Source organism: Callospermophilus lateralis, chromosome 1 (genome assembly GCF_048772815.1).
Source record: "Callospermophilus lateralis isolate mCalLat2 chromosome 1, mCalLat2.hap1, whole genome shotgun sequence".
In the NCBI taxonomy this organism is placed as follows: Eukaryota; Metazoa; Chordata; class Mammalia; order Rodentia; family Sciuridae; genus Callospermophilus; species Callospermophilus lateralis.
The window spans coordinates 43,078,356-43,090,857 of record NC_135305.1 but is presented as its reverse complement, the minus strand read 5'-3'; the positions used below and the strand labels follow the sequence as shown (position 1 = coordinate 43,090,857).

Genomic DNA, 12,502 nt, shown 5'->3' with positions numbered 1-12,502 from the left:
TAGTTGGGTTAGAGAGAGAAGATGGGAGTGGAGGGGAGGTAGGGGAGGGGAGGGGGGATAGTAGAAGATAGGAAAGACAGCAGAATACAACATACACTGGTATGGCAGTATGTAAAAAAGTGGATGTGTAACCAATGTGAATCTGCAATATGTATATGGGGTAAAAATGGAAGTTCATAATCCGTTTGAATCAAATGTATGAAATATGATATGTCAAGAGCTTTTTAATGTTTTGAACAACTAATAAAAAAAGGAAAAATAAATAAATAAATAAATAAATAAGCAAACAAATAACCCATCAACAAATGGGCCAAAGACCTGAACAGACACTTCTCAGAGGAGGACATACAATCAATCAAGTACAAGAAAAAAATGCTCACCATCTAAAGCAGTCAGAGAAATGCAAATCAAAACCACCCTAAGATACCATCTCACTCCAGTAAGATTGGCAGCCATTATGAAGTCAAACAACAACAAGTGCTGGCGAGGATGTGGGGAAAAGGGTACTCTTGTACATTGCTGGTGGGACTGCAAATTGGTGCGGCCAATTTGGAAAGCAGTATGGAGATTCCTGGGAAAGCTGGGAATGGAACCACCTTTTGATATGCCCTTCTTGGACTATTCCCTGAAGACCTTAAAAGAGCGTACTACAGGGATACTGCCACATAGATGTTCATAGCACCACAATTAACAATAGCTAGATTGTGGAACCAACCCAGATGCCCTTCAATAGATGAATGGATAAAAAAAAAAAAATGTGGCATTTATACACAATGGAGTATTATGCAGCACTAAAAAATGACAAAATCATGGAATTTGCAGGGAAATGAATGGCATTAGAGCAGATTATGCTAAGTGAAGCCAGCCAATCCCTAAAAAACAAATGCCAAATGTCTTCTTTGATATAATGAGAGCAACTAAGAACAGAGCAGGGAGGAAGAGCAGGAGGAAAAGATTAATATTAAACAGAGACATGAGATGGGTGGGAAAGGGAGAGAAAAGGGAAATTGCATGGAAATGGAAGGAGACCCTCATTGTTATACAAAATTACATATAAGAGGTTGTGAGGGGAAAGGGAAAAAAAACAAGCAGAGAAATGAATTACAGTAGATGGGGTAGAGAGAGAAGATGGGAGGGGAGGGGAAGGGGGATAGTAGGGGATAGGAAAGGTAGCAGAATACAACAGTCACTAATATGGCATCATGTAAAAATGTGGATGTGTAACCGATGTGATTCTGCAATCTGTATTTGGAGTAAAAATGGGAGTTCATAACCCACTTGAATCTAATGTATGAAATATGATATGTCAAGAGCTTTGTAATGTTTTGAACAACCAATAAAAAAATAAATAAAATAAAAAAATTATGACCTTTGAAGTATAGGTGCTTATTCACTCAGACTATGTGAAGAACACTAGTCATTTATAACTTTTCAAGAATAGGATATATGTTAATAAATTTGCAAAGTATTTTAGAGTAATTATTTTCATCTTCATTTCTCATAAAAATGCTAAAGAAGGAGTATGAATTATTCTGACCTTATTAGTACACCATTGGTATCAATCACCTTTATCACCAGGGGATAATTCTTAAATGTTCAGTTTCTTGGAATTGAACTAGAAAGAAGGAATTAACTGTACTCAAAAGTACTAAATTCTTCAATAACCTAAATTGTGATGTCTACTCATTGTTTAGCTGCAATGCTAACTAATTTTAAATCTTTCTATGGAACTGTGCACCTGTACCAAAAAAGCTGCACAGGACATTATTCACCACAGTCCCTCTACTTACTAGTAAACAAACATGACAGCCAACTACAGTTCAAGGTCTAAGGAGAAGCCAATCAAATCTAATCTTGCAGGGGATCTAACTGAAACACCATTGTGCATTTTGTTGACTAATGATTCTTAAACTTTCCCTGACACTATTACAAAGATTTAGGTGGTTTAATCTCTCAACTTCTTATTAAAACAAAATCCTATTATTCTGCCTCCTTATTTGATGTCACAGTTTATAAAATTACTTGTCTTTTCTTTGTACCAATCTGGGCCTAGCTATTCACAGATGTGTGTCATTTGCACTATCTTTTGTTAAACTCGTTAATAGTATGTTTGAGGGAAGGGAAAGAGTGGGCAGTTTGGATGTGTTTTCTGTCAAAGCATTATCTATGGGGAGAAAAAGACCAGCCACCTACACTAGATATTAGGATAACTGTATATAAAAAAAAATGTAGCAACATCTACTACTAAATCATTAGAGCATAAATTCACAGAACAGCCAATTGAAAGTCACTAGTATCTCTTTTTTAATTTCAGAAAGAATTAAGATCAAAAACTTAATCTAATAATAGTCTGATGATAATTTTAACTCTACTTTTCCCACCGTTCTTGGAATAATACTTTCTAAATTCTAAATGTCCTAAGAGAACATCACCCATGAGATGAAAAATCTGAGGTTACTTCCTGATTGATTCTTGGAAGCTGAGAAAGTATATATTTTCTTTGTTTATTTGCTTAACAAATACTTGTAGAGAGCTGGGCCAGGCACTGCTCTACATATTTCACAAATACTAGCTCACTGAATCCTCATAACTACCCTACGAAGTAATTACTACATTGTCCCCATTGTACGGTTGGGGAAACAGGCACAGAAAACTTAGATGACTTACCAAAGTCAAACAACAAGACAGCAATAGAAACAGGATTTAAACCCAGGCAGCTAGGATCCGGACTTTGTGCCCATAACCACGCACTGGCACTTTTCAGGATACCAGTTGCCAATATTGATTATTCAATAACTGTGGGCCTTCCTGCAGGATAAATAGATAAAAACAAAAAGCAAACAAAATACCTATTCCTGTAAAGTACAATAAGGTGTTTGTATCTTTTATCTGAATGGAGTTTTATGTTACCATGTCCCAAAGTTCCTGTCTCTAAGATCATACATTCCCCCAAAGCAGGACAGGTTGTATGATACAGTATAGTTTGCATTTTGACTTAATATATCATGGACTATTGTCCACTTCCAGATCTATCCTGTTATTTAAAATGCTACACAGTAGTGGACTGTGTGAAGACCTAGATAGGGCTCAACAGCTTATAGATTTCTCCCAGTTTTTATTACTGAGGGTTTTTTCTTTCTTTCTTTCTTTTAGGGTGGTACTGGGGACTGAACCAAGGATGTGGTACCACTGAGCCACACTACTATTCCTTTTTATTTTTTATCTTGAGAGGCTCTCACTAAATTGCTCAGGCTGGCCATAAACTTGGGATGCGCCTAACTCAGCTCCCCTCATTGCTGGGATCACAGGCGTGTGCTGCCATGCACAGCTATTCCTAAATTTCTTCTGGTCCTGCCTGCAACCCCTGTACCCATCCAAGTCTCATTCCAGTAGCTTGCTTACTGTCACATTCATTTCAGATTCGTTCTGCAGAAACTAAAGCCCAGAATCTTAAAGCCCAGAATCTGAGCGACTGGAGCACAGTCTTAATGCCCCCTTGGTGAATGGCAGCACAACTTCCAGGACTTGAGAATCGCAAGCCTGTGACTTTTGGATGTTGCCCTTTGCTTCAGACTCCTTTCTGCCCTGGTTTCTGTGTGCCCTTACTAGATCTCATGACTGCACACCGCTTTGGACTCTGGAATAAGCTGACACATAACTTCATCTACACTTAAAGCCGAAGTAGCTAAAGTGGCTGCCATCTCTTCCCAACTCTGGTTCCTGCCCACCAGCCTTACTCTGGTAGAAAGAATTAGCTCTGCCTGGCCAGATCCCAAGAAGTGACAAATCAAACAAGCTCAATAGGTGGTAATTAAACTGCTGGCTCAAAAGCCCAGAATAGGTTGTCAATAAGACTTCTCAGTGGACCCCTGTCACTAAGCAAAGATGCAGTTTTACATTTAGTTTTAAAACTTGAACTCCCTCAAATAGGATTCTTAGAGAAAACAGTAAAGCACAAATGATGGTAAAAATAACCATTATTTCAAGAGGAAAATGGCAGTAAGTGCAAAATGGGATTCAGGGAGGACCTGACACTTCTGAAACCAAACATCCATTACCCAATGGATCATGACAACTTTATTTTGGTTTCTGAGCTGAATAGAAATGCTAACTCAACAATGATACACATCTTCTCTCTCTCTCTCTCTCTCTCTCTATTTTCTTGCTTTTCATTCTAGTCTAGAATCTTTAAGTAAGCCATTCAGAAGATATGAAATGACATCAACTGAGGGAGAGGGTTGAATTAGGCTTCAGAGGGCTGGGGATGTGGCTCAAGCGGTAGCGCGCTCGCCTGGCATGCGTGTGTCCCGGGTTCGATCCTCAGCACCACATACAGACAAAGATGTTGTGTCCGCCAAATACTAAAAAATAAATATTAAAATTCTCTCCCCTCTCTCTTCTCTCTCACTCTTTCTTTAAAAAAAGAATTAGGCTTCAGAAAGAGGACTTTGGTCTGCAAAATGCAGACCTCACTCACTGATTCAAGAATGTACTAATATAAATATGACCATGCCCAATCCATACGGCTATCAAATAGTAACTAGAGAAATCTAGTAAATGTGAAGTTGAAAAAACTTTCCTCCATGAAATGAGAATTATTCTGCTTATGACATTAGTATATATGCCCTCACTTTACAACTAGAAGGCTGTTGAATTAATCACTACATGCATTAAATAAACCCTGGAAGACTATCATCCTCCTGGAAACCTCTCCTTCCTCACTGTCATGCCACTCAGGATTTCTGTTAGTTTAACGACCAGCAATAACCACAGCCATACAGACAATCAGGAGATTTTCTGGTTCACCTAAAGCAGACAATAAATTGTTACTAAAGAAAAGCAGATAGCATGGAGTTTAGTATGTTCTGCCTCCAACGCCTTTCTCACAGGCCAAAGGTGCCAAATGATGATTCTTGAAGAATAAGCCTTCCACGAGGCTTCCCCAGTGATAACTTGCTGAACATCTGATGATCAGATCATTATCCAGTGTGTTATTGGGTTACCCAGCTCCTCTAGCACCTAGTCACCTTGTCTGTTTACCCCCAGAGTGCTCTAAAAACATTATTACTTTCTTTTTTTAATACCTTTATTTATTTATTTTTATGTGGTGCTGAGAATCGAACCCAGTGCCTCACAAGTGCTAGGCAAGCACTTTACCACCAAGCCACAATCCCAGCCCCCCAAAATTATTACTTTCTAAACAAACCATGACCTTAACAGGGTTGAAAAGCCCTGAACTCATCTTTATCAATCAGGTTTTCTAGGTCTTACCCTGGCATGGCCCACATGATGTCTTTTTCTTTTCTTTTCCCTGGTACTGGGGATTAAACATAGGTATACTTTACCACTGAGCTACATCCCCAGCCCTTCTTATTTTTTATTTTGAGACAGGGTGTCTCTACATTATCCAGGCTGAAGATGGAATGAGATGGACATCATTACTCTAGGTACATATATGAAGACACTAATGGTGTGACTACTTTGTGTATAACCAGAGAAATGAAAAATTGTGCTCCATTTGTGTACTATGAATCAAAACGCATTCTGCTGTCATGTATAACAAATTAGAACAAATAAATAAATAAATTTAAAATAAATAAATAAATTATCCATGCTGGTCTCCATCTTCCTGCCTCAGCCTCCTCAATTGCTGGTATTACAGGCACACACCTCCATGCAAGGCCCACATAGTATCTATTTTTTTTTTTGGTGCTATGATAGTGGTGATTGAACCTAGGAGTGTCTGATTCCTGAGTCAAATCTCTGGCCCTTTTTATTTTTTATTTTGAGATAGGGTCCCATTTGTAGTCTGGAATTGTGATCTTCCTGCCTCAGTCTCCAGAGTCACTGGGATTACAGGTGTGTCATCATAACTACTATCCCACATGGTGTCTTTGAAGAACATGTTTAAGCTGGAAAAAATCTAGGATGACCTCTTCCCAAATGGAACTCCAAGTAATGGATGTTAATTTAATTGAGGAGGAACGACTTGAGAAATACTGGGTTAAAGTTGAAACATTTTTTAGTGGAGGAGGTCTCTGAGGTTTGGAGTATACTGGAACTCTCTAGGAGGAGGGTGTAAGACACAATTTGTTCGTTTAAAGGTAGAACCTTTAAGATTTTTTAAAAATTGTGGTAAAATCCACATAATACAAAATTTACCACCTTAATAATTTCTAACTGGACAGTTTAGTAGTGTTAAATGCATTTATGTTGTTGTGCAATCAATTTCCAGAACTTTTTTTATCTTGCAAAATGAAACTCTACGCCCAGTAAACCACAGTTCCCCATTTCCTCCTCCTACCAGCCCCTGGCAAACACTCTTAGAATATCTTTTGCAAGTAATAATTCACAAAACACACTTTGGAAAATGTTGCTGTATCACTCATAATCCATCCCCTTGTTTTACAGATTAGAAAATGGGCCTGAAGATGTTAAGTAACTTGTCTAACATCACAATTAACAGCCAGATCTAGAAGTCAGACTACCAGACTTTCAGGTTCTAACACTAAGAGTAGAAAGCTTCTAATTATCCAGATATTTTTAAAAAATAAATAAATAAATAAATAAATAAATAAATAAACAAACCATGCTGGCCTCCCTCTTCCTGCCTCAGCCTCCTCAATGGCTAGTATTACAGGCACACACCACCATGCAAGGCCCACACAGTATCTATTTTTTTTGGTACTGTAGTAGTGATGATTGAACCTAGGAGTGTCTTACCCCTGAGTAATATCTCTGGCCCTTTTTATTTTTTATTTTGAGATAGGGTCCCATTTGTAATCTGGAATTTGTGATCTTCCTACCTCTTCTAATTATCCAGATTCTATCATCATATGTTCTGAAGGTACTTGGTATCTATGAGGTCCATTTCAAAAATAGAAAAAAAGAAATTTTCCCCAAAGCCACACTAAGTCTATGATTCTCCAAACCAGAGTACCCAGAATATCAGGAAGCAACAACCTAAAACGTCAATGTCTTCCTGGAGCATCAATTTTACTTGATGGTTAGAATATTTATTCCAATTATATAAAATACATGTATGAAGATGTGAATTTGGTGTCAACATACCTTATATATATTCAGAGATATGATAAATTATGGTATAATGGTGTATTAAGAATTGTAATGCAAAAATAAATAAATAATTTTTTTAAAAAAAAGGATCACAGAAATCCTGGAAAAAAAAAGAAAATTTATTCCATATTAAAAAACTCATGGATAATATTGCAGGGTAATAAAAAAATCAATCTAATTTAAAAGGATTTCAAGGGGATCTTGCTTCCATAGTGAGCTGCCTAGTGCATACATTGCTGTACAGAGAGCATAAGAAGGTACTAAACTGAGGGGAAGTCACAGCTCAGGAAGGCACCCCGGCAATCCATGATCCAAACTGTGCTTTCACATGCACCTGGACGGATCAGGACAATTTCTGAAGATCTTGGTGTGCGGTCTCTTGTGCCCACAGAAGAACAAGTTAGGAGACCCTGCCGGTAATAAAAATAACCAAAGAACATAAAAAGGGGTGATATTATCTATTGCTAGACATCACGTTTAGGATGAAATGGGAGAATTGGTAACAAAGAAGAAAGGTTGAATCAAACTCCTAACCTGAGGGCCCACTGCAGACAGCATTTAAATTTCAGTAGTTAGTTTCTCTTTCTACAAATTCTACATCCATAAAACCTATAAATTTATGCTGTACACCCATCTAAATTCATCTTTGCATTGTATTTATTAAAATTTAATTACATCTAACTATATTATAATTAGGAGTGAAAAAATACCCCCTGTCTGAAAATTATCCACAAAGGGAAGGCACAATCTTTTCAAAATAATTTTGCAGAGGGAGGAGGATAAGTTATTTTCCTTTTAGATCTCTAAGTTTTTAGTTTTCATCTATATGCCACTGCTGATAAAATAAACTTCAGAAATTATCAACAGATTTTCAAATAAAAAATACATAGTAATAATATTCTTCCATTTTAGCTGTGCTCAAGCAGCTGGCCAGAAGCAGCTGGCAATCTGAGAGCAGAATGCAGCTGAAGGAAGCCAAGTACCTCCTTGACCAGCATCACGTGCCAGGGCAAGGTCTGCTTCAGCTCCACTTGGCATTTTCTTTTAACCTGCTTCAAAAGATGCCTTCTCAGAATATCTGCATCAGTATGGTAATCCTGGCACTGGGTTCTGGGTATTCATTCTTCCCCAGCTGTTCTCTGTTTCACATTCTCTAAAATCAGGCTCCCTGTGCCAAAGTGAATGGCAAAATGGCACATTAGTTAAATACACAGAGAATGAGCACCATGTAAGGTAAGAGGCATGTGTCGTGAATTTTAATGTAACCCAACAATTCTAATCACTAGAATTCACTTGCTGTGATAACAGCACATGCAATAGGAGCGGCTCGCATTACATTAGTTGCTCACTGTACAAAAAGAGCTACAGTTAAAACTTGGAGAAAGTGAAGATGCTCTAGTTATGGAGGGGGGCCCTCATTTTTATGGTTAAAAACTCTGCATTTCCAACTCTTCAAGAAAGTCAATTATTTCCAGGAGCACTTGTAAGTTCTCAAAATAAATCTGGATTTGTATTAGTTGAAGATATGTGACATATTGTAGAAGAGTAGTGGCAAAGCAGAAAAAACACAGGATGAAATAGTTTGTAAGAAACTTAAAGTTGTTTTGAGTTGTTGCCAGTTAATTTGTAAGCAACCCACTCTATACTTCAGTAAGTGGAATAAAATAATAATAAAAAACAACCATAACAACCTTCTTAGTATTAGATCAGAGCCACTCCTTATCCTGAAGTATAGAAAGAAAAGAGGACAACAGGAGAGAGAAAGGAAAGAATAAAAAAAAAAAAGAATAGTTAAAATGAGAAAGGAAAAAGAAAAAGTTGTAATTATTTAGCTCAAATATGCATTCATGATGAGAATAGTGTCCTAAACTGTGGCTTGATAATATATGATGCTACCTTTGGCTATTTACAGCATAAATGAGATTTCAAAAGAGAACTCAACTGTCAGACCTGACAAATCTTTCTATTTAGATCTAAAAAAAAAAAGAGCTTTATTATTTGTAAGCATGAAACAGGAAACAAAGCAGCTTTACTGGCCTTAAGGAAAATCCTGCCAGCTTAGCCAGCACCAGGTCTACCAACAATGTTGGATACCAAATGAAATGTCACAGTGGAATTTAAGAATAGTAAGAGAAGCCTCCTTGCTAACACAGGCAAGGAAGAGCACTGGGAAGGGAATATACAAAGGGCCTGTTTGGGGCAGGACAAAGAACATCTCCTTGACCAAATTGAAGCCAGGCTCCTAGAATCCTCTTCCCAATGAGGCATTAACTTTTGGACCTCTGTGTTCATCTTTGCATTGATCTATTTTAGTAAGAATCCTGCTGAATCAGTTTAGCCATAATCTCCCACCATAGATATTTGATCATCCTCAATATCTGATGAAATTTCTCATCCCCAACTATGCCCCAGGTGATATCTGATCATCCTGGCCAACCTTTCATAAGAATCCTGTTCGGTCAGTTCATCCTATCCTCTTGGTAGTTCTTGGTCCACTGACCTTTCCTCCTCCCACACACACCACACCCCTTGGCTGTAAATCCCCATTTTTCTTGGTTGCATTCAAAATTGAGCCTAGTTCTTTACTGGAGTCTCTTTCTCCTTATTGCAATAGTCCTGAATGAAATCGGTTTTCAACGTTCTGTTGTTATTTTATGGTACTTGTGGGGATTGAACCCAGGGGCATTCAGCCACTGAGCTTTATATTTTGTATTTTAAGATAGAGTTTTTATTTTAAGACAGGGTCTTGCTGTGTTGCCCAGGCTGGCCTCAGTGTTTTTACTGTTTTAAATACTCTTTAGCTCTGGTTTTCTTAGTCATAGTGTCACTCTAGAAAACAGTTTGGCGGTTCTTCAAAATGTTAAAAATAGAGTTACCACATGACCCAGCAATTCCACTATTAGATACATAACCATGAGAACTGAAAAGGCGTGTCCACACAAAAACTTGTGCAAACTCTTCACTCAAGTATTTTCATAAAGCCGTACAGTAGAAACAGCCCAAAGTCTATCCACTGTTGAGTGGACAAATAATATATATTATTAGAATTCAATAAGAAAAAGCAATGAAAATAAAAGAGAAAAAGAAAAAGCAATGGAGCTTTGTCATACATGCTACAACATAAGTGGGCCTTTACATGCTAAAAGACCGAGGCTGTCACAAAAGGCTGCCTACTGCATGCTTCCATTTACGTAAAATTTTTTGAATAAGTAAATCCAGAGACAGAAAGCAGATTAGTATTTTCCAGGGAATGGTGGGGGAGGGAAATGGGAAGTGGTATATCGTTATTTTTGGAGTGATGAAAATACACTAAAATTAGATAGTGATGATGAGTGCACAATGCTGAGAATATACTAAAAACCACTTAATTGTACCTTTTAAAAGGGTAGATTTTACTACATGTGAATTATTTTTTAACAAAGCTGTAATTTTTAAAAAGTCAGTGTTATGGGTTTATTTATTTAACATGTATCTATTGAGGGCCTACATATGTTGGGTTCTGGGAATACAATAATACATAGACAAAGATTGTCCTCCCCCAGGCTGGGGATATAGCTCAGTTGGTAGAGTGCTTGCCTAGTATGCACAAGACCCTGGGTTCAATCCCCAGCGCCCCCCCCCCCACAAAAAAAAGAAAAAAAAAGATTGTCCTCCCCTGTCTTATAGAGGAAGCCTGGGTTTAAGTCCTGGCTCACTGCTTGCTATAAACTGGAAAGTATTTTACTTCCTCATGTAAAGACAGGATTGAAGGCAGATGATTGGCAAACTGGAAGGGCTTGCTAAATGTTATTATTAAATGAAAATAAAGGCAAATTATAAATGCCAAAAGAGAGAAAGAACGTGAATAAAACAGGACCACTTAGATTCGGAAGTAAGAGAAGGTATTCTTTAGCTGAAATCTGACAGATAAATTGGAAGTTGTCAGAAGGAACTTGAAGAACCACAGCAAAGGTCCTGAAGCAATCATTGTTCAAATGAGGAAGAGATAAGCTGGAGCCAGGACATGCTGGATCTCTTATTTTGGATTCCACTACAAGTGCTGTGGAAAGTCACTGAAAGTTATTAAGCAGAAGGATGATATTACACAAATTATATTTCAAAAAGATAACCAGCAACTCTGAGGGGAATGGCACATAGTCAGAAGGCTGCTGCTGTGTTGAAGGGAGAGATAGTGACAACTTGCATTAGAGATGGCCCAACTTTGGTGGACACCCAGAAGAAAAAGCAAAGATTTAAGGCAGAACCCTGTGCTTTCCTGTTCTACATGCACAACCTGCACTGGCTAGAACACGGAAGTGGGAGTGAGCTGGTGCAGAACAAAGTGTACTGTAATAGACTTGAGCCAAAAAGCTCCAATTCCTGGTTCTATTTCCAACAAGCTATGGGATCTCGGTGGCATATACATCCCTGCTGAGGCTCAGTTCCTTGCCACTGTATTAGAGTATCAGCTCCACCTCACAGGGCTACTTAATCCTTAACTGACTTAAAGGACTGCAGAGTTCCAGGCAGTGTGCTTCACACAACAGTGTAAGAGAGAGATACACCCAAAAGAAAAACAAAACTCACACTGAATGGTTTTTTTTTCCCCCTTCAAGGTCAAAGTGTTTTCTTTCTTTATTTATTTTTCTGTTTTGTTTTAATAAATATGATCTAAGCTTTTCCATTCTACTGTGGATAGTAGAGAACACAGGAGGGTTAGTCTTCTGGTGCCCCGGCACTTGTTTGCTAGAAACCCTTACAGTTCACACCTGTATTAATCAAATTTACAGGAGGTCACTGGCTGGATTAAATTCCAAGCACACCATGTCACCAAGCTGACACTCAGTTTATCTGTCTGTACTTCCCAAGAATTGGATTAGAGAAATTAGAGCCGAATTTCCCAAATAGGTCATTTTCAATTGGCACAAAAATGAAGGCCCTTCTGTCTTCTACACACACACACACACACACACACACACTAACTTGAAATAACCTGATGTTAACCAGTCACTTATTTTTCTATTGTTCTGTCTCCCTATCGCTGTCTCACAAGGAAAGTAACTCTGAAATGATCAATTTACTTTTTGTCTTTATTTTTTGCTGCTTCTCTTCATCCCCTTCCCCCCCACCCCGCCGCCCCACATAAACCCAACATCTACTGCTATACTCACCAGAATACTTTTTCTAATATGTGGAATTAAGTGTTGCTCAATTCTAGAGTCAAAAACAAAGCCCATTAAGATCATGAAGCTAAATTCCTGTGTCCTTTGACACAGGGGAAGAGTTGGGGTAAAGATTCTCTCCCCTAGAAATGTCTCTGAGGAGTAAATGGTAGGAAGAGACAAACTTTTCCTTAAAAATCCACAGGCCAGGGAGTGTGTTACCCTAAAGAAGAGTGGTAAACCTCTGCTATAAAATAGGTTTCTGAAGCAACTGATCTCAGAAA

At 38.1% G+C, this 12,502-nt stretch overlaps 1 protein-coding gene and 1 non-coding gene across 4 annotated transcripts in view; one reads left to right on the top strand and one right to left on the bottom strand.

The window, feature by feature from the left end:
- St7 (suppression of tumorigenicity 7) overlaps positions 1-12,502 on the bottom strand; it is a 262,405-nt gene that overhangs the window by 146,884 nt on the left and 103,019 nt on the right. The window lies entirely within an intron of this gene.
- On the top strand, positions 10,623-10,695 carry Trnat-agu (transfer RNA threonine (anticodon AGU)). The gene has a single exon. It is a non-coding gene; the product is annotated as a tRNA-Thr (tRNA).